Source organism: Ovis aries, chromosome 3, assembly GCF_016772045.2.
Source record: "Ovis aries strain OAR_USU_Benz2616 breed Rambouillet chromosome 3, ARS-UI_Ramb_v3.0, whole genome shotgun sequence".
Taxonomy (NCBI): domain Eukaryota; kingdom Metazoa; phylum Chordata; class Mammalia; order Artiodactyla; family Bovidae; genus Ovis; species Ovis aries.
In genome coordinates this window covers 39,664,620-39,691,294 of record NC_056056.1, presented here as the reverse complement: position 1 = coordinate 39,691,294, position 26,675 = coordinate 39,664,620, and the positions used below count along the sequence as shown (strand labels likewise).

General features: G+C 42.1%; 1 long non-coding RNA gene across 1 annotated transcript; it reads right to left on the bottom strand.

Annotated features, from left to right (window-relative positions):
• On the bottom strand, positions 1 to 24,394 carry LOC121819027 (uncharacterized). The gene is made up of 2 exons (XR_006059150.2): positions 22,352 to 24,394; positions 1 to 20,103 (listed from the first exon to the last, which is right to left on the bottom strand). It is a non-coding gene; the product is annotated as an uncharacterized LOC121819027 (long non-coding RNA).
• Between the last annotated feature and the right edge of the window lie 2,281 nt (positions 24,395 to 26,675).

Here is a 26,675-nt window from a genome sequence, read left to right as displayed (position 1 = left end):
TTCTGTGAGTCTCTTTCTGAGAAACATATTTATTAGCACATGAAAAGAGTAACATAACATAAAAGTTTGATGAGCTGAATTCATCAAAACAAAACATTTTGCACATTTAAAGGCATCATTAAGGAAATAGGCAAGTTACAGACTGGGAGAAATTTTTTGCGATACAGAAAAACTGGCAAGAACTTGAATCCAAAATGTATTTAACAACTCTTAAAATTAACAATAAAAATGACAAACAACCCAATAAAACACAACAAAAGACTTGTATAGATATTTCACAAAAGAAAATATATGATTCATATGTGCTAATAAGCACTTGAAAATGTTCTCAAACATCATCAAATATTAAGAAAATGAAAATTAAAACCACAAGATGTCAATTCTGACCAACTGGAATGGGTAAAATAAAAAATATTAGCAATACTATTGTTGTTGTTGTTCAGTGACTGAGTTGTGTTCAACTCTGTGCGATTCCATGGACTGTAGCACGCCAGGCTCCTCTGTCCTCTGAGAGTTTGCTAAAATTCACGTCCATTGAGTTAGTGATGCTATTTAACCATCTCATCCTCTGCTGTCTCCTCCTATTGTCTTCACTCTTTCTCAGATCAGGGTCTTCTCCAATGAGTCAGCTCTTCACATCAAGTGGCCAAAGTATTGGAGCTTCAGCTTCAGCATCAGTCCTTCCAATGAATATTCAGGGTTGATTTCCTTTAGAATTGACTAGTTTGATCTCCTTGCAGTCCAAAGGACTCTCAAGAGTCTTCTCCAGCTCCATAATTCAAAAGCATCAATTCTTCGGCACTCAGCCTCCTTTACGGTTAAACTCTCACATTTGTACATGACTACTGGAAAAATCATAGCTTTGACTATACTGTCTCTGCTTTTTAATACACTGTCTAGGTTTGTCACAGCTTTCCTTCCAAGGACCAAGTGACTTTTCATTTCATGGCTGCAGTCACCATCTGCAGTGATTTTGGAGCCCCCCCCCCCCAAAAAAAAAGAAAATCTATCACTGCTTTCACTTTTCCCTTTCTATTTGCCATGAAGTGATGGGATCAAATCCCATGATCTTTGTTTTTTTCATGTTGAGCTTCAAGACAGCTTTTTTACTCTCCTCTTTCACCCTTATCAAGAGGCTCTTTAGTTCCTCTTTGCTTTTCTGCCATTACAGTGGGGTCATCTGCATATCTGAGGTTATTGATATTTCTCATAGCAATCTTGATTTCAACTTGTGATTTATCCAGCCTAGCATTTCGCATGAAGTACTCTGCATATGAGTTAAATAAACAGGGTGACAATATACAGCTTTGTTGTACTACTTTCCCAATTTTGAACCAGTTAGTTGTTCCATGTCCAGTTCTAATTGTTGCTTCCTGACCTGTATACAAGATTTTCAGGAGACAGGTAAAGTGGTCTGGTACTCCCACCTCTTTAAGAATTTTCCACAGTTTGTTATGATACACACAGTGAGGGAAATCAACCCTGAATATTCGTTGGAAGAACTGATGCTAAAGCTAAAGCTTTAGTATTTTGGCCACCTGATGTGAAGAGCTGACTCATTGGAAAAGACCCTGATGCTGGGGAAGATTGAGGGCAGAAGAAGGGGTGACAGAGGATGAGATGGTTAGGTGGCATCACTGACTCAATGGACATGAATTTGAGCAAACTCCAGGATATAGTGAAGGACAGCTAAGCCTGGTGTGCAAAGGGACACCATAGTGTCCACGGGGTCACAAAGAATCTGACATGACTTAACAACTGAACGATAGCACAGTCAAAGGCTTTTATGCAGTCAATGAAGCAGAAGATGTTTTTCTAGAACTCCTTTGCTTTCTCCATGATCCAACAAATGTTGACAATTTGATCTCTGGTTCTTCTGCCTTTTTGAAACTCAGTTTGTATATCTGGAAGTTCTTGGTTTACATACTGATGAAGGATTTTGAACATAATCTTGCCAGCATGTGAAATGAGTACAATTATATGGTAGTTTGAGCATTCTTTGGCATTGTCCTTCTCTGGAATTGAAATGAAAATTGACCTTTTCCAATCCTGTGATCACAGTTGAGTTTTCCAAATTTGCTGACATATTAAGTGCAGCACTAACAGCATCACTTTTTGGGATTTTAAATAGCTCACCTGGAATTCTGTCACCTCTACTAGCTTTGTTCACAGCAATGCTTCCTAAGGCCCACTTGACTTTACACTCCAAGATGTCTAGCTCTAGGTGAGTGACCACACCTTCATAGTTATCCAGATCATTAAGACATTTTTTGTATAGTTCTTCTGGTATTCACAGAGCCTCCCAGGTCAGAAGGTGTCCGATATGCTACTGGAGAAGAGCAGAAGGCAATTACAAATAACTTCAGAAATAATGTAGTAGCTGGGCCAAAGCGAAAATGACACTCGGTTTTTGATGTATCTGGTGGTGAAAATAAAATCTGATGCTGTAAGAAAAATAATATTGCATAGGAACCTGGAATATTAGGTCCAGGAATCAAGATAAATTGGATATAGTCAAGCAGGAGATGGCAAGATTGAATGTCAACATGTTAGTAATTAGTGAAATAAAATGGACAAGAGTGGGCAAATTTAATTCAGATGACCATTATATCTACTACTGTGGGAAAGAATCTCTTAAAAGGAATAGAGTAGCCTACATAGTCTACAAAAGAGAGCAAAATGAAGTACTTGAGTGCAATCTCAAAAATGACAGAGTATCTTGGTTCATTTCCAAGGCAAACCATTCAACATCACAGTAATCCACGTCTATGCCCCAACCATTGATGCAAAGAAGTTGAACTTGATTGGTTGTATGAAGACCTACAACACCTTCTACTAATACCAAAAAATATGTCCTTTTCATCATAGAGGATTGGAATGCAAAAGTCAGGAGACACCAAGAACAACAGTCAAGTTTGGCCTTGGAGTGAAAAATGAAGCAGGGCAAAGGCTAACAGAGTTTTGTCAAGAGAGCCCATTGGTCATAGAAAACACCCTCTTCCAACAACACAAGAGTTGACTCTATACATGGACATAACAGATGGTCAATACCAAACCATGTTGATTATATTCTTTACAGCTGAAGGTGGAGAAGCTCTATACAGTCAGCAGAAGCAAGACCTGGAACTGACTGGTTCAGATCATCAGCTCCTTATTGTAAAATTCAGGCTTAAATTGAAGAAAGTAGGGAAAACAACCAGGCCATTCAGGTATGACCTAAATCAAATACCTTATGATTATATAGTGAAGGTGATGAATAGATTCAAGGGATTAGATCTGGTAGACCGAGTGCCTGAGGAACTATGGATGGAGGTTCATAACATTGTACAGAAAGCAGAGACTAAAATCCCAAAGAAAAAGAAATATAAGAAGGCAAAGCAGTTGTCTGAGGAGGCTTTACAAATACAAAAGGCAATGGGGAAAGGGAAAGATATACCCAACTCAATGCAGAGTTCCAGAGAATAGCAAGGAGAGATAAGAAGGCCTTCAAAAAACAATGCAAAGAAATAGAGGAAAACGATAGAATGGGAAAGAGTAGAGAAATTAGGGATACCAAGGGAACATTTCATACATGGACGATCATGATAAAGGACAGAAACAGTAAAGACCTAACAGAAGCAAAAGAGATAAAGAAGAGTTGGCAAGAGACACACAGAAGAACTATACAAGAAAGTTCTCAATGACCTGGATAGCCGTGACGGTGTGGTCACTCAACTAGAGTCAAACATCCTGAAGTGTGAAGTCAAATGGGCAATACTATACACGTGGACAAAGAACTTCACCTGCCAATTCACTAAACAGAGGATGCTGTGGCCACCATGCCATCAACCACTGCCACCACTCCCAACTGTGCACCTTGAGTGAATTCAGGATGGGGAAAAGCCAGGTAATGGCATTAAGGTACATATCAAAGGAATAATTTCATTAAGCCCAGACATATTCCCATACATAGCAAAGCACTTAAATTCATTAACTTGAGATGTCTGTTTCTCTAATTAGCAGTAAAATTTCAATGTTCCACTACCTACCTTTTTTTTTTTTTTTTTTTTGCTTTTTTATTTTTGATTTGTTTTTGTTTTGCAGAACCTCCTATAAATCCTGGCTTCCCATTACCTTTTCGGGACAGTCCCTCAGAGCTATCTGAGAGGCTATATCCTGGGTTCAAGTCTTCAGCAAGTCTGTGTAATAAAATGTAATTTTCAATGTTTAGGCTGTATATATATATATATTTTCAGTCAATGTACATAGCAGGAATGTGGAAGAGGTGCAACTCTCATACATTGCTAGTGGGAATGCAAAATGATATAGCTCCTCCAACAAAATGCTGACTTCTGTGGTCCTTTTCTACAGTTTCTCATAGAAATGATCCCCCTAAATACCACCAATGTCCCATTCTGGGCCACTGAGCCTGTCTAGGCACATAGTTATTCATGGTGCCCTGTCTCTACCCCCACCACACACACACACACACACACACACACACACACACACACACACACGCACAAGAAAGAATGTTTTAGTTACTCTGCATTTGCCATAAAAATGTGAATTTTCCATTAAAACATAACCAGATTTGTATCAGTAGTTTTTTAGGGAGCTGGGTGATCCTGGAGAAATTGCCCATGAAACCAGTATAGAAAATAAGAATACCCACACTAGCCCACCTTCCCCAGCTCCTCTGAGAAGGAGCACCAAACAGCATTCCCCTCATCCATAGGCGCCTCCTGCCTGGTTCCCGACCCTACAGCAGGTAAGAGTGGGAGCCTCAGATAAGGAATTCTATGTTTTCCCTTTGCTTTGTAGTTTATGATAAGATATTGAAAATAGTTCCCTATGCTATACAGTAGGACCTTGTTGTTTCTTTTATATGTAGTAGCATGTATCTGCCAATCTCAGACCCCTAATTTATCCTTCCTATTTTCCCCGTTCATTTACCATGAGCTTATTTTCCATGTCTATGAGTCTATTTCTATAAATAAGTTCATCTGTATTATTTTTCTTAGATTCCACATATAATGATATCATGTAATATTTGTCTTTCTCTGACTTACCTCACTTAGTGTGATAATCTCTACATCCATCCATGTTGTTGCAAAGAGCATAATTTCATTCTTTTTTATGTCTGAGTAATATTCCATTGTAGGAGATCCAACCAGTCCATTCTGAAGGAGATCAGCCCTGGGATTCCTTTGGAAGGAATGATGCTAAAGCTGAAACTGCAGTACTTTGGCCACCTCATGCGAAGAGTTGACTCATTGGAAAAGACTCTGATGCTGGGAGGGAATGGGGGCAGGAGGAGAAGGGGATGACAGAGGATGAGATGGCTGGATGGCATCACTGACTCGATGGACGTGAGCCTGAGTGAACTCTGGGAGTTGGTGATGGACAGGGAGGCCTGGCGTGCTGCAGTTGCAAAGAGGTTGCAAAGAGTCGGACATGACTGAGTGACTGAACTGAACTGAACTGAACTGGCAGCAATTTAAAGGAAAGCTGTCTACAGCTGCATTGCTTTTTGCCATTTATTCTGTTTACTCCCTTTTCAAACTAGATTGTGATCTCTCATTTCTGAATCTCTAGAAGTTAGTATATACAGTTTCTAGACTATAGTAAGGCATCGTAACCATGAGTTTGATTACTTTCATGAGGAACCCCTACAAATGGTAGGAAATAAACTGGTTAGAAAATCTCACTTGTTCATATTATTCATTTATTTAATATGAGCTATTATTTTCTGTTTATTAATTTTAAATAAATCTTGAGATTTGGGATAAGAATCTGGTTTTTGTAACCCTTGGTTCATTATTCTTTCCTCAACTGCAAGTAAGTGAGAAGAGAAATGCTGTGAATGACTTATGGTCAGGGGCTGGAGTGGGGTGGAAGGACAGATTTTTCGCTTTGGGGTATGTGTGTGGTCAGTTGTTCAGTCGTGTCCAACTCTTGAGACCTCCGTGGACTGTGGTCTGCCAGGTTCCTCTGTCCATGGGATTTCCCAAGGAAGAATACTGGTGGTTTGCCATTTCCTTCTCTAGGGGATCTTCCTGACCCGAGGATAGAACCTGTGCCTCATGCATTTGTAGGCAGATAGTTTACCACTGAGCCCCTTGGGGAGTACATGTTAATTACAGAGCTTTCCAGAAGCTGTGTTCCTCGAAACTCAAACTTGCATCTTCTGTCCTTCTGCCACAAAACACAGTCTCCTGTGCAGGTTTAGGTCAGGTGGGTGGGAACGGGCTTGAATATTAAGGGATCTAGAGAAAACAAAGTCCAGCAATTCATTTCACAGGAAAAGAACTGAAACCAGAGCAGTTAAGCCATCTTCCTCTTCCGTTTCGTGAGAGCTTAGTTCTGTTGAAGCTGATTTTGAATATTGCATCTAATCATCAACTCTGGGCTATGGGCTTAACTGTCATGAGGCTCTCATTTCATGATAGATAAAGCAGAAAGACAGAGAAGTGGTGTGCTGTGATGAGAAGGTTCTGGCAGGAAATGAGCTGGCCAGTTACCACCCATGGCCCTCCAGCCTCTCTCTGCAAGGCTTTTTTGGAATTCTTCTTGCTTTGCTTTCCCATTGAGTGATTGAGTCAGGCTTCATTCAAATTGCATTTGCATAAATGCTCATAATGAAGAAGTGTATTCCCAACTGGCCTGGAACAAAGCCTGTGGCTACTTTCTGCCTTCTGCACTGTGTCCATTCCCTGGAGGCCTGAACCCATCTGGTGTGGAGAGCTGCAGTGGAAGCAGAAGGAAGTGACTGGTAGGAGCAGGCCATGGATTAGATGAAATCACATATTATATGTCTGACACATGCATGTGTTCAGCGTTTGTTAGCTCCTGGTATCGTGCAGTAACAAAGCACAAATGCGTGCCTATATGCATATTCAGTTGTATCCAATTCTGCGACCCTCATGGATTGTCACCCACCAGGTTCTTCTGTACATGGTATTCTCCAGGCAAGAATACTGGAATGGGTTGCCATTTCCCCCTTCAGGGGGGTCTTCCTGACCCAGGAATCTAACCTGGGTCTCCTGTGTCTCCAGCATTGGCAAGCAGATTCTTTACCACTGAGCTACCTGGGAAGACCCTATAAAGCCCAATACAGCATATATTTGGCTTCAAACGTGACATAAGACCATATAACTATTATCCAATCTGAGTTAATGTTTTAATTTGTTCCTCTGTTTTAAAATCGGAATATTGAATGTTGATTCCAAACAGATATTTCATCACTTGTAGGAGTGTGATACAAGCAGACCCCATCTGGAACTGACATCAACACATCTGATATGAAAGGCCCTTTAGATGTGCCTCCCAACAAATGGTGATTTTAACATAAAGGTCAGTAAAACATGCCCCTCCCCCTCAGATGGTATTTATCAAGGGCCTGTGTTGTTCTCAGTACAACTGGCCTGGGCTCTGCTGTGCAGCAAAGGGTTTGTTTACTGTCCTGAGACCCCATAGGGGTAAAGCATTTTGGGAGAGAAGCCAGATCTTCAGTGTTGTTGGATTTGGGGCAAGCCCCTAGGTGCTCATCTGAGAATAAAGCTTTCATAGAAAGGTGTCACTGACTGGGACCTTCTCTCTGCACCTGGCCTGTGAGTCCTTAGGCCTTAAGCAGCAGGAGTAAATGGATGAGCCTGACTCTATCAATAGCTGGAGCAGGATGATCTCACTCTTGTCTCTCACAGGGACCTGACCTGGAAATTCTTGTCTAGGTAGGGGTGATCGTTCTGGATAGTTACGTAAATACCCTACTGAAATTTGAGCGGCAAACAGCAAATGATAGGGGAGGCCAGACCTTTCCCGAGTCATTGGTACTGATGAGTTGAGCCACTGAAGGTCTTTGAGACCGCTTGCTCAGTGATTTCACATTAGTTCTTGCATTTCCAGGGATTCTCATGGTCTAGGTTAAGGCTGTCATCACTGTGGCCACTTCTAGCAGAAAGGGTTTGGTCACAGCTATAATGAAGAAGGGCCACTGAGATCTGTTAGTGCCAGCCTCAGGAAATACCACTCCTGTTTTAATTTTTTCAATAAAGCCCCTTGAAAGTGAAAGTGAAGTTGCTCAGTCGTGTCTGACTCTTTGTGACCCCGTGGACTGTTTCTAGAAATTAATCTGTTTCTTCTAGGTTGTTCAATTTGTTGGCATATAATTTTTCATAGTATTCTTTTATGATTATTTGTATTTCTATGATATCAGTGGTTACTTCTCTTTCATTCCTTATTTTATTTAGATCCTCTCTCTTTTCTTCTTGATGAGCCTGGCTAAAAGTTGATCAATTCTGTCTATCTTTTCAAAATATCAGGCTTCCCTGGCAGGTCAAGTTGGTAAAGAATCCGCCTGCAATGTAGGAGACGCTGGTTCAATTCCTGGGTCAGGAAGATCCCCTGGAGAAGGGAAATAGGCTATCCATTCCAGTATTCTTGGGCTTCCCTGGTGACTCAGCTCAATGTGGGAGACCTAGTTTCAAAATATAAACTTTTTATTTCATTGTTTTTTTTCCTATTGTTTTGCTTTTGTGGGTTTTTTTTTTTTTTTTTTTTTGGTCTCCATTTATTTCCTCTGATTGTTATTATTCCTTTTTGCTGACTTTGGGCGTTTCTTGTTCTTCTATTTCTAATTTCTTCAGGTTGTTTATTTGAGACTTTTCTTGTTTCTTGAGGTAGATTTGTATCTCTATAAACCTACCTCTTAGAAATGTTTTTGTTTCATGCTATAGGTTTTGGTGAGTTGTGTTTTTATTTTCTTTTGTCTTGAGCTATTTTCTGATTTCCTCCTTGATTTCTTCATTGACTCATTGGTTTTTCAGTAGCAAAGTGATTTCTAGTTTCATACTGTAGTTGAAAAAATGCTTGGTATAATTTCTATCCTCTTAAATTTGTTGAAGCTTGTGTTTAGCATGTGATCTTATGATTCTAATAGACATCAAATGGTCCAATAGAATCATCTTGGATCTTGGATTCTTTTTCAGAATAAACAACTCTGAGCCCATCTCAGGCTTACTTCTTTGTAGGGTGGGCTGGAGAATCTCCATTTTAGTTGGAACTTTTGGAGAATGTTTCATGTGCACCTGAAAAGAATGTATATGCTGCTGTTTTTGGATGGAATGTCCTATTGGTATCTATGAAGAGTCCAACCTTGTAATGTGTCATTTAAAACCACTGTTTCCTTAATGATTTTCTGCCTGGATATGTCATTGATGTAAGTGGGGTGTCAAAGTCCCCTTCTATTATTGTATTATTGTTAATTTCTTTCTTTATGTCTGTTAATATTTGCTTTACATATTTATGTATGCTCAGTCACTTCAGTTGTGTTCAACTCTTTGCAGCTCCGTGGAGTCTGCCAGGCTCCTCTGTCCATGATATTTTCTAGGTAAGAGCACTTGAATTGGTTGCAGTGCCCTCCTACAGATGATCTTCCTGACCCAGGGGTCAAATCTGCATCTTGGGCAATGCAGGCAGATTTTTTACCACTGAATCACTGGGGAAGCTCTCTACATATTTAGGTGTTTCTCTCTTGGGTGCATATATGTTAATAAATGTTATATCCTCTTCTTGTATTAATCCTTTTATCATTATATAATGTCTTTCTTTGTCTTTTGTTACAGACTTTATTTTGAAGTCTATTTTGTCTGATATGAATATTGCTATCCCTGCTTTCTTGTCATTTCCATTTGCGTGGAATATCATTTCTACTCCCTCAGTTTCAGTCTGTGTCTTGAGTGTGAGGTGAATCTCTTCACAGTTCTAAGGTAAGCAGCATATACACGGGCCTTGTTTCTTTATCCAGTCAACCGCCCTCTGTCTTGGGAGCACTTAGTCTGCTGACATTTAAAGTAGTTATTGGTAGGTGTTTACTTATTTTCTATTGTGATATTTGTTTTCTGGTTGTTTTTGTAGTTCTTCCCTGTACTTTTCTTCCTTAGTTTCTTCTGTGGTGATTTGATGATTTTCTTTGGTGGTATGCTAGTGTTCCTTTCTCTCTAGTTTTCTTGTATCTATTGTAGATTTTCGATTTGTGGTTACCATGGGATTCATATATGTTGACCTCTAACTATATCTACTTATTTCAAACTGGTTGTCATTTAAATTCAAACATAGTCTAAAAGATCTACATTTTACTGCCCTCCCCCACATCTTATGCTTTTGATGTCATATTTTACATTTTTATATTTATCCCTTTACTGTTTATTATCATTATGGCTGATTTTACAATTTTTTTTTTTTTTTTGGTCTTTTAATGTTTGTACTAGCTTGTTTAAGAGATTGCTCTTCTTCAGCCTTTACTATGTATTTGTGTTTACTAGAGGGATTTTTCCTTTTCTATAGAGGCTTCCTTCTTTATGTAGCCTTTTCTTTTCTTCTTAGAGAAGACCCTTTAACTTTTTTCAGGGTCAGTTTAATTCTGTTGAACTCTTGTTTTGTGCTTGTCTTCATCTTTCCTTCAATTTTAAATGATATTCTTGTTGGGTAGAGTATCCTAGCTTACTTATCCTAGTTTAAACTTTTTTCCCTTTCAGAACTTAAAATATACCGTGTCACTCCGCTCTGGCCTAAAAAGGCCCTTCTGCAGAAAAGGCAGCTAGTCTTATGGGGGCTCCATTGTGTATGACTGTGTGTTTGTCTCTTGCTGCCTGTAACATTTTGTCTTTATCTTTTTAAAGACTAAAGATGTTTCTTACAAACTAGGGGAAAACTTTTGTACCACTAAGAGAAAAATCCTTATTTTACAAGACAATTTAAAAAACACCATTGAGAATTTGATAATATAACTGTGATAAACTCCAGAGTTCCGGATTTCCAGTTCTTTTCAACTACCCTCTAAAGTAGTACTCAACGCTTTCTGAAAGAATACCAGATCCAGTCACTCCTACTACAGATTATGTCTTGGTGTAAGTCTGTTTGGGTTCACTTGTTTGGGATTCCCTGTGCTTCTTGTACCTGGGTATGTTTCCTTCAGGTTGAGGAGGTTTTCAGCAATTTCATCAGATACACTTTTGAACCACGTCTGTCTTTCTTCTCCTTCTGGGACCCCTGTAATACAAATGTGGGTATGCTTGATATCATCCTAGAGATCCCTTAAACTGTTTTCATTTTTAAACTTTATTTATTTATTTTAATTGGAGGATAATTGCAATATTGTGATGGTTTTTATCTGTTTTCATTTTTTAAATTTGCTTTTCTTTTTTCTGTTTTGATTGATTAATTTCCTTTTTTTTCTATCTTCTGGATCACTTATGCATTCTTTTATATCATCTCCTCTGCTGTCAGTTCCTTCTGATGTGTTTTTCACTTCAGGTATGTTATTCTTCAGTTCTGGCTGGTTCCTTTTTATATTATGTGTGTATATTTTCCTAGATAAAGCTAATTATGGACATGCTTTTTCTCTTGTTTAGTGTGTACTTTGACTAACCCTTGGTTATTGGGACGAATTTTGAGTTATTTCCCTTGGTAGAAAATAACCAAGGCTATACATTTGCAAGGGATCTAGCTAAGGTCAGGGGTATACCTGGAACATTGAAACTGTGTTTCTCATAGCAGCTCTGAGGTAAAATATTGATAGATTTGAGCATAAGTCAAGCCCTGATCAGTGAGAAGCAGCCTCTCAGTCGCTGAGCTGACACGCCAAGATTTCTTCTCTTGCCAGGGATAGGGTTGATGTATAGACCTCAGGACTGTGGGCTCAGGATGCTGTGTGTGTCATTCAGCACCATGCCTCATTTTCCTGGTCATCATGAACAACAAACAGCTTGAGCAGGTTGGGAGATATGACCTTTTTTGGGTGACTCCTCACCAGCTTCAGAAGGAATGTACTGATACTAGCAAAACCCTTAAGGAAAGGAAATGAGAAAACCAAAAATAAGAAATCGGCAAGACTTCAGAAGTTTGGGTGTATGCAGTGCTGAATGCCTCCCCAAATTGCTATGATTAGTTTCTGAGAATTTTTCAGGAGGATAGGAACTGTGAAGAGAGGGTCACGTAATCAGGGCTTTTAGCCTAAGGAAGCAAGGCTGTAGGTACCATTTTAAAAACCAAGCATATTTGGTCAGGTTAATGCTTAGCCTTTCTCCACCTCTCCTAAATCTGTAAAACTGATATAAATTTGATCTGTAACAACCAGAATAGATGTAAAACATAAAAGAGAACTTTTAGAACCTGTGGATCCTAACCAGGAGGTCCAATAGAATTATCTTGGATTCTTTTTCAGAATAAACATCTCTGAGCCCATCTCAGGCTTACTTCTTTGTAGGGTGGGCTGGAGAATCTCCATTTTAGTTGGATTTATCACTGGGAAGGCCCCTCTTCTATTTTCATCTTTTGGTGCACTGGGCTTCTTGAGAAGATTTTCCCCACTGATGTGGATCTAACTTCCCTGTCAGCTCATATGTGGCAAGAAAATAGCCCTCTGGTGGCGCTAGTGGTAAAGAATCCACCTGCAAATATAAGAGACACAAGAGACGCGCTCAATCCTGGGTCAGGAAGATCCCCTGGAGTAGGGAATGGCAACCCATGCCGGTATTCTTGCCTGGAAAATTCCTTGGACAGAGGAGCCTGGGGGGTACAATCCATGAAGCTTCAAAGAGTCAGACATGACTGAGCAGCTGAGCACATACATACAAAGCGCGGGACCCCTGGTAATAAGGGGACACGTGGTTTTCTGATAGGCCAGCAGAGGGAGCTGAGAAACAAGGGCTTTCCTCTTGCCAAATATTCCCGTGGCTATGGATGAAGAAGCTCTTTTCATAGCATGAGTGTTAGTCGCTCAGTTGTGTCTGGCTCTTTGCGATCCCATGGTCTGCAACCCATCAGGCTCCTCTGTCCATGGACTTCTCCAGGCAAGAATACTGGAGTGGGTAGCCGGTGGGTTATAATTTCAGTTCAGTTCAGTCACTCAGTCATGTCCAACTCTTTGTGACCCCATGGATTACAGCATGCCAGGCTTCCCTGTCCATCACCAACCCCCAGAGCTTGCTCAAACTCATGTCCATTGAGTCAGTGATGCCATCCAACCACCTCATCCTCTGTCATCCCCTTCTCCCACCTTCAATCTTTCCCAGCATCAGGGTCTTTTCCAATGAGTCAGTTCTTTGCATTAGGTGGCCAAATTATTGAAGCTTCAGCTTCGGTATCAGTCCTTCCAAGGAGTATTCAGGGTTGATTTCCTTTAGGATTGACTGGTTTGATCTCCTTGCAGTCCAAGGGACTCTTAAGAGTCTTCTCAAACACCACAGTTCAAAAGTATCAGTTCTTCAGCATTTAGCTTTCTTTGTGGTCCAACTCTCACATCCATACATGACTATTGGAAAAACCATAGCCTTGACTAGATGGACCTTTGTCAGCAAAGTAATGTCTCTGCTTTTGAATATGCTGTCTACATCTGTCATAGCTTTCCTTCCAAGGAGCAGGCTTAATTTTATAGCTGCACTCACCATCTGCAGTGATTTTGGAGCCCAAAACATAAAGTCTGTCACTGTTTCCATTGTTTCCCCACCCATTTGCCATAAAGTGATGGGACCGGAAGCCATGATCTTCGTTTTTTGAATGTTGAGTTTAAAGCCAGCTTTTGGACTCTCCTCTTTTACTTTCGTGAAGAGGCTCTTCAGTTGCTCTTTGCTTTCTGCCATAAGGGTGGTGTCATCTGCATATCTGAAGTTATTGATATTTCTCCTGATAATCTTTATTCAAGCTTATGCTTCATGCAGCCCAGCATTCCATATGATGTTCTCTGCATATAAGTTAAATAAGCAGGGTGACAATATACAGCCTTGACGTACTCCTTTCCCAATTTGGAACCAGTCTGCACTTAGTGAAAAGTCTGATGGCAAGCCCTTCCACTAATCCATAAAAAGAACAGCTAATTACTCAGGACAGATAGCATGAGGTTGATTTTATGCTAGGTCTACAAGTGAGTTAAATAGATATTTTTTAAAGGAAGAAGAGAATCAGCCATAGAAAGGGAGGAAAAAATATTAATTCAATCTAGCCTTGCAATTGTAAAGAGAAATGGAAATACTTTGAAAAAAATACAAAACTTGAATTAAGACGTATTGTTGAATAGAATCCATTAAGTTCTTGAGTAAATGGAATAATGACAATAATTTTGTTCTAGTGGCAGAACTTCAGATTATTTCCTGGGTATTAGTGGAGAATGATGATCAGAACCAATGGAACAGAAGTATTATTGGAAGAGGAGAGCCTATTCTTTAGATGGTGAATGGGATAATGATCTAGAGTAAATCAGGCTAAAAACAGTTGTAGGACTTTATCTTAGCCCCTGTGATAAGTCAGGCTTGGCATTCTGATTTTTGCATAGATGAACATCAGCCTAGGATTGCTCAGAGTTGTTCCATCTGAAGGACATGATCAGTTTTTGGTCATTTGCTCCCATTTCAGGTGACTGTTGATACCCCAGACCACTGTTTCTTTCTGGAAGATGTCCCTGCAGTAGGTAACAGTTTTCTCAAAGTCAAAGTCCTCAGTCAACTGGGTGAAACATTTGTTCCGTGATATGGACTCAGTGGTTTTTTCTAGTTCTTACATAATGAACTGTGATGTCAACTAGGGGCTGACCTTCCCCTCAAGACATAGGTTAAATTACCTTTGACCTTCTAGTAACTGGGCCTGTGGAAAGTAAAACAGGATTTCTGCTACATTTCCCAAGGGTGGACCAGTCTTACATTGCTCTCTGAGTCTCCTCTGCCTCTTTGGCTTTCTGCTTCCTCCTGGGTTGTATGGGCCATCCCATGCCAAATGTGAAACAGAGCTGCTTTAGTTTCTTTTTTTTTTTTAATATGTAATTATTTAAAATTTTTTTAAATTTTTTTTATTTTAGTTTTTTATTTTTTAAATTTTAAAATCTTTAATTCTTACATGCTTTAGTTTCCACCACAAAAACTCACTCAAACAAACATGTGTAAGACTCTTAACAGAAAGAAGGACCTGGCGAAATGAAGGAGATCCAAGTGAGAGTTCACAGCTCAAAACGCAATTACTCCTTCTCAATGGCATCCAACTTTCTCTCCTCCTCTCTGCTTTCCAGTGGATTTCCTGAAGAGGTCCAGTGATTTCTCCTTTCATTTGTAGGTCATTTCAGCCCTTTCCTCTTGAGCCTTCATTTTTGCCTTGCTGGAGCTTCATGCTGAGTAGCAGTGGAGGTGATGTTTTTCCTCAGGTTCTTTTCAAATTATTTTTCCAAAGGAGAAGAGTCTTCTTCCTCAGATGAATTTTGGTGCAAACCAGAGGTTAATATTTTGTCAACCTCAGGACTTCCCTTATGCTCCAGTGGTTGAGAATCCCCCTGCCAATGCATGGGACATGGATTTGATCCCTGGTCCTGGAGAGATCCCACAAGCCTTGGAACAGCTAAGCTAGTGCGCCACGGCTACTGAACCTGTGCTCTAGAGCCCTTGAATCACAACTACTAAAGTCCATGTGCCTAGAACCAGCGCTCCACAACAAGGGAAGCTACTGAAATGAGAAGCCTGCACACTGCAACAAAGAGTAGCCCACAGTCACCATGACTAGAGAAAGCCTGTACACAGCAACAAAGACCCAGTGCAGTCAAAGTAAATAAATAAAATAAAAATGATAAAAAATATTTTTTCAAGCTCATGATGATGATTTTAACTCAATAGCTACTCCAAGGTACATTAAGCTCCATTCACAACCTTGATAGTGATACACAGTAATGGATGATTAGAAAGAGGAAGAGAGGGAAAATATTCTTTAGTAAGAAAAACGTGTTACAAAAGCATTCTTAATAAAGCAATAATACAGATGAAAAGAAAAGTCCAATCAGTTCAGATGGGCACATAATCATAATAAAATATCTCATTACTTCCTTCCACCCCCTCTTCTCCAACCTGCTCCCCAGAGGCAGCCACTTTTGACCATTTCTGCTTTTAGTTCATCTGATGGTTACAATTATAACTTCCCTGAATGAGAGAGATGACTAAGCTCTAAGCATGAGAGTGGACCGTGAGCACTAGAAGGCTTAACTTAAAACGTGGGCAGGAAGTCAGGTTGGAAACCTTAAAATGCTGAAAGAGAATGGGCCCTTTCACTGTTGGTTGCTTCCTCAAACCCAGTAACCACCATTATCAGCATCACCTGGGAACTCTTCAGAAAAGCAAGTTTTTGGCCTCACCCTGACACTTACTGAACCAGAACTTCTGAGGTGGGTGTTTTAACACATACTCCAGGCGATTCTGATGCACACTCAAGTTTGAGAGGTACTGCCCTAAATCAGCCACAGAACCACATTCCTCTTGCCCACGATTGGCTTAGGGTAGACATGTGACCCTGTTCTGGGTACTGAGATGTGGCAGGTTTGTCTGAGGGGCTTCTGGGAAAAGAGTGCCTTCTCTTAAAAGGGATGCATCAAAGAATGGGAGCCATCCTTCGTCCTTCTGCCAGGAGAGAGTATGGAACTCCCGTGGCATCTTTTGGTGGTTGGGTGAAGTGACAGAGTGAACAGGACGGAGTTGAGAGGTGGAAAGAACTGATGTCCTAATGATATCCTGCGGCTCTGAAATTAACCATCCTGAAATTATCCTCCCATGGACTTTTTGTTGTATGCATGGGGGAGGAGAGAGGACAGGCGAATGGACCTACTCTGCCATTTATTTCATAAACATCTGTTCAATCATTTTCATCCCTGAGTCCAGTGCCCCTGTTCTGCAGCAGGCTTCTCTTGGACATGATCTGAGCTGACATCCCTCTGCCAGTGTCTATCCCTCTATAATTCTAACTCTTGGCTCGCTTCCAGAGAGTCATGAAAATTCTCAGTCTGCTGATCCTCTCCCATGCTCTCCATTCTTCCTGGTTTTCTTTATTGTCATTTAGATGAGATTGGAGGAGAGCAGAGCAAGAAAAAGAATATGCTTAGTTAGCTTTGCCAACTTGAATCAGAAGTCCTAGTTTGTTTGCTCTTATTGAGACTTGACACCCATTTCCCCTGGTAACCCATTTCAAAAGGAGAAAGAAAGAGGAAGTGCATAGAGAAAGAGCAGAGCTGTTCAGAGTGGTCTCTTCTGGGACATCCATGTAACCCTTGTGAGGCATTTCCATATGTGGAAATTATGCTCAACTTTTTCATGCTGTGGCTTCTCCCAAAATGTGGATCCTTCAAGAGAGATAGGACTACTGCCGTGAGTCAGTGTGGCAGCAGAGAAGCCCAGTAGGGCTCCTGAGCTTGTCTTGTGTGGCTTCTGCCGTTTCCTGGAGCTTGGGACAACATCCTCCCCTCCCAGAAGTAATTGAAACTGAAGTTTCAACTGTCTAGCACAAGAGGATTAAAACTGTGTATAGTTTTATCCAAACCCTCAACCACATGAAGTAATCTCTTTTAGCATACATTGATTTATTTATTAATTTTACTGAGTACAGCTGGTTTACAATGCTGTGTTAGTTTCAGATGTACAGCAAAGTGAATCAATTATGCATATAAAATATAGTCATTCTTTTTCAGATTCTTTCCCCGTACAGGTTATCACATGATGTAATCTTGAAGTAGCACTTTTGGATAGGCATCTGTATTCTACTTTATAGAATAATTTTCCAGTCTATACATCTTTCAATCTGATGTGGTTTTGCTGCACCTATTTCAATTTACACTTTGATCATAACCGAGCAATCCATGTGATTCTTTTTCTCTCTGTAAAGGTCAGAATGTGACATTCTGTTGTTTAGAAGCGCAACCCTGGGTTGTTGAGGATCGGCCAGGATGGAGAGGCTTTTTCTAACTCTAGAACTTAGTCAATATATGCCTTTCTTTTTGACCTTCAGATTCTTCCTCTGCAAAAGACAGAGATTAATCGCAGCTTCTGACAGGCTTGCGGTGCTGAGGCTTGACAGGGGTGGTAAGCAAAACTGACTGCAATGTTGTGTAAGAAAAATCAAAGGTCTGAAGTGTGAGTACACCATTCCCACCACTGAGAGTGGCAACAATCACTTGATCTATTAAATTTTCACTTAAAAAGTAGATGCATATTCCTGATGCGTATTTGTCTGTCTAAACCTTGTCTGTAATGCACTGCCAGAAAAGTTTTGATTTCTTTAAAGTGAGAGTGAAAATTTAAAGGCACATTTTAAAACACTCAGTGTAGAGATTTTTACGATTCTCCCTTGCATTTATCCATCTGTGATTTGACATATTTGATAGTGACATACATTCACTCTCTTTCAAAAGCCATTAACTTAATTTTCATAAAAAGAGTTCTCCTTTTTTCTTCACACTCATATTTCATTGGTTTAGGTAACCAACTTAATCCTATAATTAGAATAGTAAGTACAGTTTGTATTGCCTTGGGATGCACTCACTTGGGAACAGAGCCAACTGAGTTTATACATAGAATATACTTGTTAGGAGTGGAAATGAGTGATGTGATCTGCCCTGGGCATGCCTCAGACACCTGCCAAAGTTTTATAGAGGGCTGAACAGAGTTGGGAAGGTGCCAAGCAAATGTATTCCCTTTGTCCTTGTTCATTGTTGGTGGAAATGTAAATTGGCGTAGCCACTATGGAAAACAGTATGGAGGTTCCTTAAAAACTAAAAATAAAATGACCACATGATCCAGCAATTCTACTCTTGAGTGTATATCTGGAAAAGACAAAAACTCTAATTTGAGAAAATTCTCCTTAGTTCATAGCAGCACAATTTACAATAGCCCAGACATAGCCAAGTACCCATCAACAGACAATTGGCTTAAGAAGATATATATATATGCACACATATATGTGTATATATATATATGTATACACATACATACACACACACATATATATGTGTGTGTATGTATATATATGTGTGTGTGTGTGTATACACATGTGTGCAGGCTCAGTCACTCAGTCATGTCTGACTTTTTGTGACCCCGTGGAGTAGTCTGCCAGGCTCCTCTGTCTATGGGATTTCCCAGGTAAGAATACTGGACTAGGGTGCCATTATGTGGCTCATGCATTGGCAGGTGGCTTCTTTACCACTGAGCCGCCTGGGAAGACGTGTATATGCACCCACACACATTAAAAAGAACGACATATTGCCATTTATAGCAACACGGATGGACCTACAAAACATTGTACTTAGTGAACTGAGTCACACAGAGAAAGACAAATATATGTGGAATCTAAAAAATAATACAAATGAATCTATGTATAAAGCAGAAACAGACTCACAGACATAGGAAACAAATTTGTGGTTACCAAAGGGGAAAGAGAGAACAGGGGATAAATTAGGAGTATGGGATCAACAGTTACAAGCTACTATGTGATAAAATCGATAAGCAACAAGGAAATACCATATAGCACAGGGAACTATATAGTCAACATCTTGTAATAACCTATCATGAAAAATAATCTGAAAATATATAGATAATTGAATCACTTTCTTTACCACACACTTGAATTCGACACACTATTGTAAATCAACAATGCTTCAGTTTTTAAAAATGCATGTTCCTCTAGAGAGCCTGGCTACTCAAAGGCTGAGCTGGGGACCTGCAACGTTGCATCATCTGGAATGTGTTAGCAATGCAGCATCTCGGGCCTCACCCCAAACCTGAATCGGAATGTTCAGTGTATTTATTTTCAATTCAACAACTTTTCTTACAATTCACATATTTCATAGAAGAAGGAATGTAGCACATGATCAGGTTGTATAAAAAACAATAAAATGCAGATTTGTTGCGGTTGCTCTACTGGCACTTGGGGCAGGCTCTCCCTGGCATCAGGCAGAGCAGCTGTGCTTGTCCAAGGCCCCTCTGCAGATGTGGCCCCAGGCACACTCACCCAGCCTCCAGGGCAGCAGAAGTAGCAGCTCTCCTTGCGGGAGGTGCACCTGCAGGCTCCTCGGGTGCAGGAGCTGCCAGTGGACAGGAGCACTGGGGGTCCCTCGGGAGGAGAGCTGAGGCCTAAAGTCCAGAGGAAGTGAGCAAGCAGATCCACTGGTCTGGTGAGGGGGTGCATATAAGGTTCATTTTAACAAGAACCCTGATGAGTCAAAGTCACAGAAAGTCTGAGAGTCACTGCTCTGTGGTCTGCTTTAAGGCCTCTGTTCTTCCCACTCTCCATACTGAAAGAGCTATGTCATGGATATGTTATAATCTTGTTCTGAAAAAAAAGGGAAAGGTTGTTTTGTTGGAAATTGCCTCCCTGGCCCAAGCTAGCTTATGAACCACCCAAGAAAATCAGTTTTAGAATCTTTGTACGAATTTTTGCTTGCTCTAATGACAAATTACCACAAACTCAGTAACTTAACCTGGATTTATTCTGAATAATACTGGAGATCAGAACTCCAAAACCGGTCTCCCTGGGCTAAATTCAAGGTGTTAGGAGGGCTTCCCTGATGGCTCAGACTGTAAAGAATCTGCCTGCAATGCAGGAGACCCAGATTCAATCCCTGGGTCAGAAAGATCCCTTGGAGAAGGGCATGGCAACCCACTCCAGTATTCTCACCCAGAGAATCCCATGGACAGAGGAGCCTGGTGAGCAATAGTTCATGGAGTCGCAAACAGCTGAAGACGGCTGAGTGACTTGCACTTTCTTCACTTTCAGCAGAGCTAGTTCCCTCTGAAGGTTCTGAGGGAAGACCGACTGTCTCCTTACCTTTTCCAGCTTCTAGAGGTCACCTGGATTCCTTGGCTTGTGGTGCCTTTCTCACCTCACTCCAACCTGTGCTTCCATATTCACATAATCTCCCCGTCTCCTTCTTAGAAGACTAGATCCTGGCTAGTCCAGGATCGTGTTCCCATCTCAAGATCCTTGACTTACTCACACCTGCCAAGTCCTTTCGCATATTTTCAGTTTCTGGGGATTAGGATGTGGACATCTATAGGCTGACAACTATTCAGCCTTCCACATCATCGGACATTGTTTTAGGGAAAGTTAGCCTTATTATCCGGAGAAGGCAATGGCAACCCAGTCCAGTACTCTTGCCTGGAGGATCTCATGGACGAGGGAACCTGGTAGGCTGCAGTCCATGGGGTCGCTAAGAGTCGGACACGACTGAGCGATTTCACTTTCACTTTTCACTTTCATGCATTGGACAAGGAAAGATCTACCCATTCCAGTGTTCTTGCCTGGAGAATCCCAGGGACGGAGGAGCCTGGTGGGCTGCCGTCTATGGGGTCACACAGAGACGGACACGACTGAAGTGACTTAGCAGCAGCAGCAGCAGCCTTATTATCATTGTGGGCATGCTGATGTTAAGTCACTTCAATTGTGTCTGATTCTTTGCGACTCTGTGGACTATAGCCTGCCAGTCTCCTCTGTTCATGGGATTCTCCAGGCAAGAATACTGGAGTGGGTTGCCATGCCCTCCTTCAGGGGATTTCCCCACCAGGGATTGACCCTGCATCTCTTATGTCTCCTTCAATGGCAAGTAGGTTATTTACCACTAGCATCACCTGGGACGTCACTATTTAACAATGCCTGCTATGCCCTGGCACTTTACATCCATGAAGCCTAATCGTCACAAGAATTGCCCATAGTAGATATTACTGTCTGGTCCTTGTAGATGAGAAGTCTTGGATTCAGACATCACAGTAACACAGAGGCTGTTCCCCAGCCCTTCATGAGTCCAGACCTACTGAGCACCCCTTGGTACCTGGCTTGTTAACTCAGCACAAGTGATGAATCCAAGCTTGCCCAGTTTCCTGTTATGCCCACTGATCTTAAAGCCCATGTTAATTTTGAGAAGAAATTTTGAAATGTTATTCAAAGACCAAAGTGATGGTTTTGGTGAAAAGCCCAAATGACTTCCTGTGCGCTATCAACTGAGTGATCAGCCCATTTCTAGAAATCACACACCTAGACAGGAAAGGTTCCATCCTTAAAATTGCAGAAGTCAGAAATGCTGTCCCTTGGCAGGAGGCAACTTGTGAGATGCCTCTCTGATGAACTTCCAAGGCAAACTGTGGGCAGAAGAATGAAGCTGGGACAGAACAGAGGTGGCTGACATGGAGACATTTCAGTTTGTTTTTCTAAGTAAAAAATAGCTCTTACACTTGCTCTAGAAGCTGTGCTATGGGCAGAGGTCAAATTCCTCTCAATATGTGGCCATAATCACCTTGTTATTGGGATCATTTAAAGGGCAAGTTCAAGGACCACAGTTTGCTTTCAGGACTGTCCCATCCCCCGGATTCGAACATCCTTTGGCAAAGGTGGGCAAAATCTATGCGACTGTAAAATGTGTAGGCTCTTTTCTGATACACTTACCCCCACTCCCCACCAGACATTCTGGAATATTTGAAGGTGATCTTGTTGGACTCCTCTGCTTGAGCAATATTATCTTTCAAACCTGAAATAAGCTTTTGTAGAAATCCAGCTGTGCTTACATACTGAATGCAGAAACACGTACGATATGCCCAGGCTCCAAGGTCTTAACATGGGTTAAAGTCTTCATTCTTTTTTCTGCCCAGGTGTCTGGAACTGCACATGAAACTTCTTGGTGACAACTTTACTACCATCTGTCCATTAACACTGAAAAGAGTGATGTTTCAAGATGTGTCCAAGTTTTAATTTGTGCTGGCTATGTAAAATTTCATAAACAAAGCTTTTCTGGAATAGCATATAAAGTATGTCGACTCTTTTTCTAAAACCGGCCAAAACTCAGATATTTTACTGAACTGCTCTTTTTACCATCAGAACTAGCAACCAGAAATGAATTCCTGGGACTTCCCTGGTGGTCCAGTGGCTAAAACTCTATGCTCCCAATACAGGGGATCTGGGTTGGATCCCTGGTTGCAGAACTAGATCCCACATACCACAATAAGAGTTTGAACACCCCAACTTAAGGGTTCCACATACCACAATGAAAATGAAAGATCCCAGGTGCTACAGCTAAAACCTCACGCAGCCAAATAAATACTTTAAAAAGGAAATGAACCCCTATGTATAAAATAGATAACCAGCAAAGACTTACTGTATAGTGTAGGGAACTATACTCAATATCTTATAATAATGTATAAGGCAAGAGAATGTAAAAAAAGAATATGCGTATGTTCTTATATGTATTAGTATACATATATACATAGACATAAAACTGAATCACTTTGCTGTACATCTGAAACTAACACAACATTGTATATCAACTGTATTTCAACAGAATTTAAAAAAAAAATTAAAATTAAAAAAAGAAATGATTCCCTTGCTTTATTTTGCATTTTATACTTTCTTTTAAGGATTATGTTGTATGTTTTGGGATTATTAAGGTTTGCAACAACTCATGGACAAAACATACGTGTCTGACCTTACTCTTAAACAAGTTAGCTCTCTAGTCCACGCTTCAGCTTTCTGATCTGTAAAATGGGATGAGTTGTACAAGTTTGTTATGAAAATCATGAGGGGAAAATGGGTTTGCAATGGGTGTGAAAGTCAAACTGTTCTCAGCACCAACGTGTGGAGTTAAATTTACATGCTCACACCAGTTCTTCCCTTCCCTCAGCAGGGTTTGGCTGTACTGTGTGTAATTACTCAATGTCAACCGTGGGTTTTATATCACCAATGAAATCAGCTGCTCTTGTCATTTCCTGTTCTGGCAGCACCCTGCTGAACATCTTGTGATCTCCAGGGACTAGAAGCTGGCTGACAGAAGATGGGCCTAACAATATAGCTGCCCAACTGTTGGATTAGATTTCCTCTTGGTGGCAAAGCTCCAGGTAGACAAGAGACAACACGTTTACCTTTCTGCAACTTGAATCCCTTTCTCTTGTCTCGGTGTTGGGATTAGAACGCTACCCCCTCCCCACAACACCACTTCCTTCCTCCAATGTGTCCAGGCTGGTAGAATTGGGTGTGTCATTGTTTGCCCACGTGCTGGGCTGCTGTGGGGTTGGGGGGAGGGAGCACTTTAAACCACAATGCTGATTTGTGGTCCAGAATAGGTCACTGCTCTCAGCATCTCAGCCCTGCAGTGCTTTGTGGACAGACAGCGCCCTTCCTCACTCCTGTCCACGCCCCTCCCCAACCAACCCAAGCTGGCTTTGCAGCCTCATAGACCATTGAAACAAGGCCGGTCCCTCCTGTTCCCCAAGTGGTAGCTGATACAGCACGTGTTACCTTGTTAGCCATCAGCTTACTTTCTTATTAAATCACATGAAGTGGAATTTCAAGGACTCTTTGGGACACATCATTTTGCCAGTACAAATTATATTCTTCTTCAACCTTTATTAAGAACTTGCTGTGTGGCAGATACTATCTTCAGTGTTTTTGATGTATTGTCTCATCTGATCATCTCATCAGCTCTATGAGATAGATGTCATTACCTTCATTTTGTACATGGGAGAAGACAAGCTTGGAGAGGTTCATTAACATGGTTACAGTCACACAGGAAGACTAGAGAGCAAGGAGGATTCTAACCTGGGAGTTGGCTTTAGAGGCCCTGCTCCCCATGGTGACTCCCACCCCAACTCAGGCTCCTGACCCTCCCAACACCCCACCCCGACCCCCCACCAACCTTTCCACATCAGTGACAGGTTCCTGAGCCCTCAAGGACAGCTTTGTGAAGCATTGGGCCAAAGACTCAGGGCAAACACCAGCCAGTGCCAGTAGGTGTGGATGCCCTTGGGCAGGTGGGGAGTAGGTGAACCATTTTCCCACTCCCTGCACTAAGGTAGTGCACTTGGCCTGGGTCCACACTGAAGGGGGTGTGCCCGGCCTGGGTCCATATTGAGGGGAATGTTTGTGGCCTGGGTACACATTGAGAGGAGAAACCTTGGCCTGGGTTCACACTAAGAGGAGTGAGCTTGGCCTGGGTTCACACTTGAGGGGAGTAAACCTCTCTTGGGTTCACACTGCAAGGATTGAGCTTGGCCTGGGTTCACACTGAGGGGGGTGAGCTTGGCCTGGATTTACACTGAGGGGGGTGAGCCTGGCCTGGGTTCACACTGAGGAGAGTGAGCTTGGCCTAGTTCACCCTGAGTGGAGTGAACTTGGCCTGGGTTCACACTGCGAGGAGTGAGCTTGGCCTGTGTTTACACTGAAAGGAGTGAGCTTGGCCTGGGTTCACACTGAGAGGAGTAAACCTGGCCTAGGTTCACATTGAGGAGAGTGGGTTTGGCCTAGGTTCACACTGAGGGGAGTGAGCTTGGCCTGGGTTCACACTGAGAGGAGTAAACTTTGGCCTAGGTTCACACCAAGGGGAGTGAGGTTGGCCTGGGTTCACACTGAGAGGAATGAGCTTGGCCTGGGTTCACACTTGAGGGGAGTAAACCTCTCTTGGGTTCACACCGAGAGGACTGAGCTTGGCCTGGGTTCACACTGCGAGGAGTGAGCTTGGCCTGCGTTTACACTGAAAGGAGTGAGCTTGGCCTGGGTTCACACTGAGAGGAGTGAGCTTGGCCTAGGTTCACACTGAGGAGCATGGGTTTGGCCTAGGTTCACACTGAGGGGAGTGAGCTTGGCCTGGGTTCACACTGAGAGGAGTAAACTTTGGCCTAGGCTCACACTGAGAGGAGTGAGCTTGGCCTGGGCTCACACTGCAAGGAGTAAACTTGGTCTAGGTTCACACTAAGGAGAGTGGGTTTGGCCTAGGTTCACACTGACAGGAGTGAACTTGGCCTAGGTTCACACTGAGGAGAGTGGGTTTGGCCTAGGTTCACACTGTGAGGAGTGAGCTTGGCCTGGGTTCACACTGAGAGGAGTAAACTTTGGCCTATGTTCACACTGAGGGGAGTGAGCTTGGCTTGGGTTCACACTGAGATGAATGAGCTTGGCCTGGGTTCACACTTGAGAGGAGTAAATCCCTCTTGGGTTCACACTGAGAGGACTGAGCTTGGCCTGGGTTCACACTGCGAGGAGTGAGCTTGGCCTGCGTTTACACTGAAAGGAGTGAGCTTGTCTTGGGTTCACACTGAGAGGAGTGAACTTGGCCTAGGTTCACACTAAGGAGAGTGAGTTTGGCCTAGGTTCACACCGTGAGGAGTGAGCTTCACCTGGGTTCACACTGAGAGGACTGAGCTTGGCCTGCGTTCACAATGAGGGGAGTGAACTTGGCCTGGACTCACACGGTGAGGATTGAGCTCAACCTGGGCTGACACTGCGAGGATTGAGCTTGGCCTTGGTTCCCACTGAGGGGAGTGCACTTGGCCTGGATTCAGCTGGCACGTGGGCCTGTATTCCAGCAGAGGGGCACCACCACCTCTTTGCTCTTTCTCCTTATGGGCAAGTGTGACAATGGCTATGTTTTGCTCTTGAGCTGGCTATTCCCGTGCTCACCTAGCCCCATGGCTGCAGATGGTAAGGAGAGTGGAATAGACAGCAGATTCCGTGATGCTGCGCCCACTGGGAGGAGTGGTCATAAATGGAGTTTCTCTGGTCAGAGATTTCCAGCACATGATAAAGGGGGTCATTTATTGTCCAACAGTGTGTGGCCATCCATTTGAGAGAGATGGGCAATTCTGTGGCCTAAAGCGAAGCCCCCTGTTCAGGAGCAGGGAGCCTGGAAATTTCACTTGTTTGTTTTGGCCAGACCCCTGGGGATGGAGGCCTTCTCACTTAGCTGGCAGACAATGCGTTTCTATATCTGATAGATTCCTAGTTGGCCTTCCTGGTCCTTGGTGGCTGTTCCCTCACTGTGTTGGTTCTGAGACAGATCCTGTAGGCCCCTGGGTGCTGGTTCTGAGCACGGATCCTGTAGGCCTCTGGGTGCTATGGGCTCACTGTCATGGCTGCCATACCCAAAG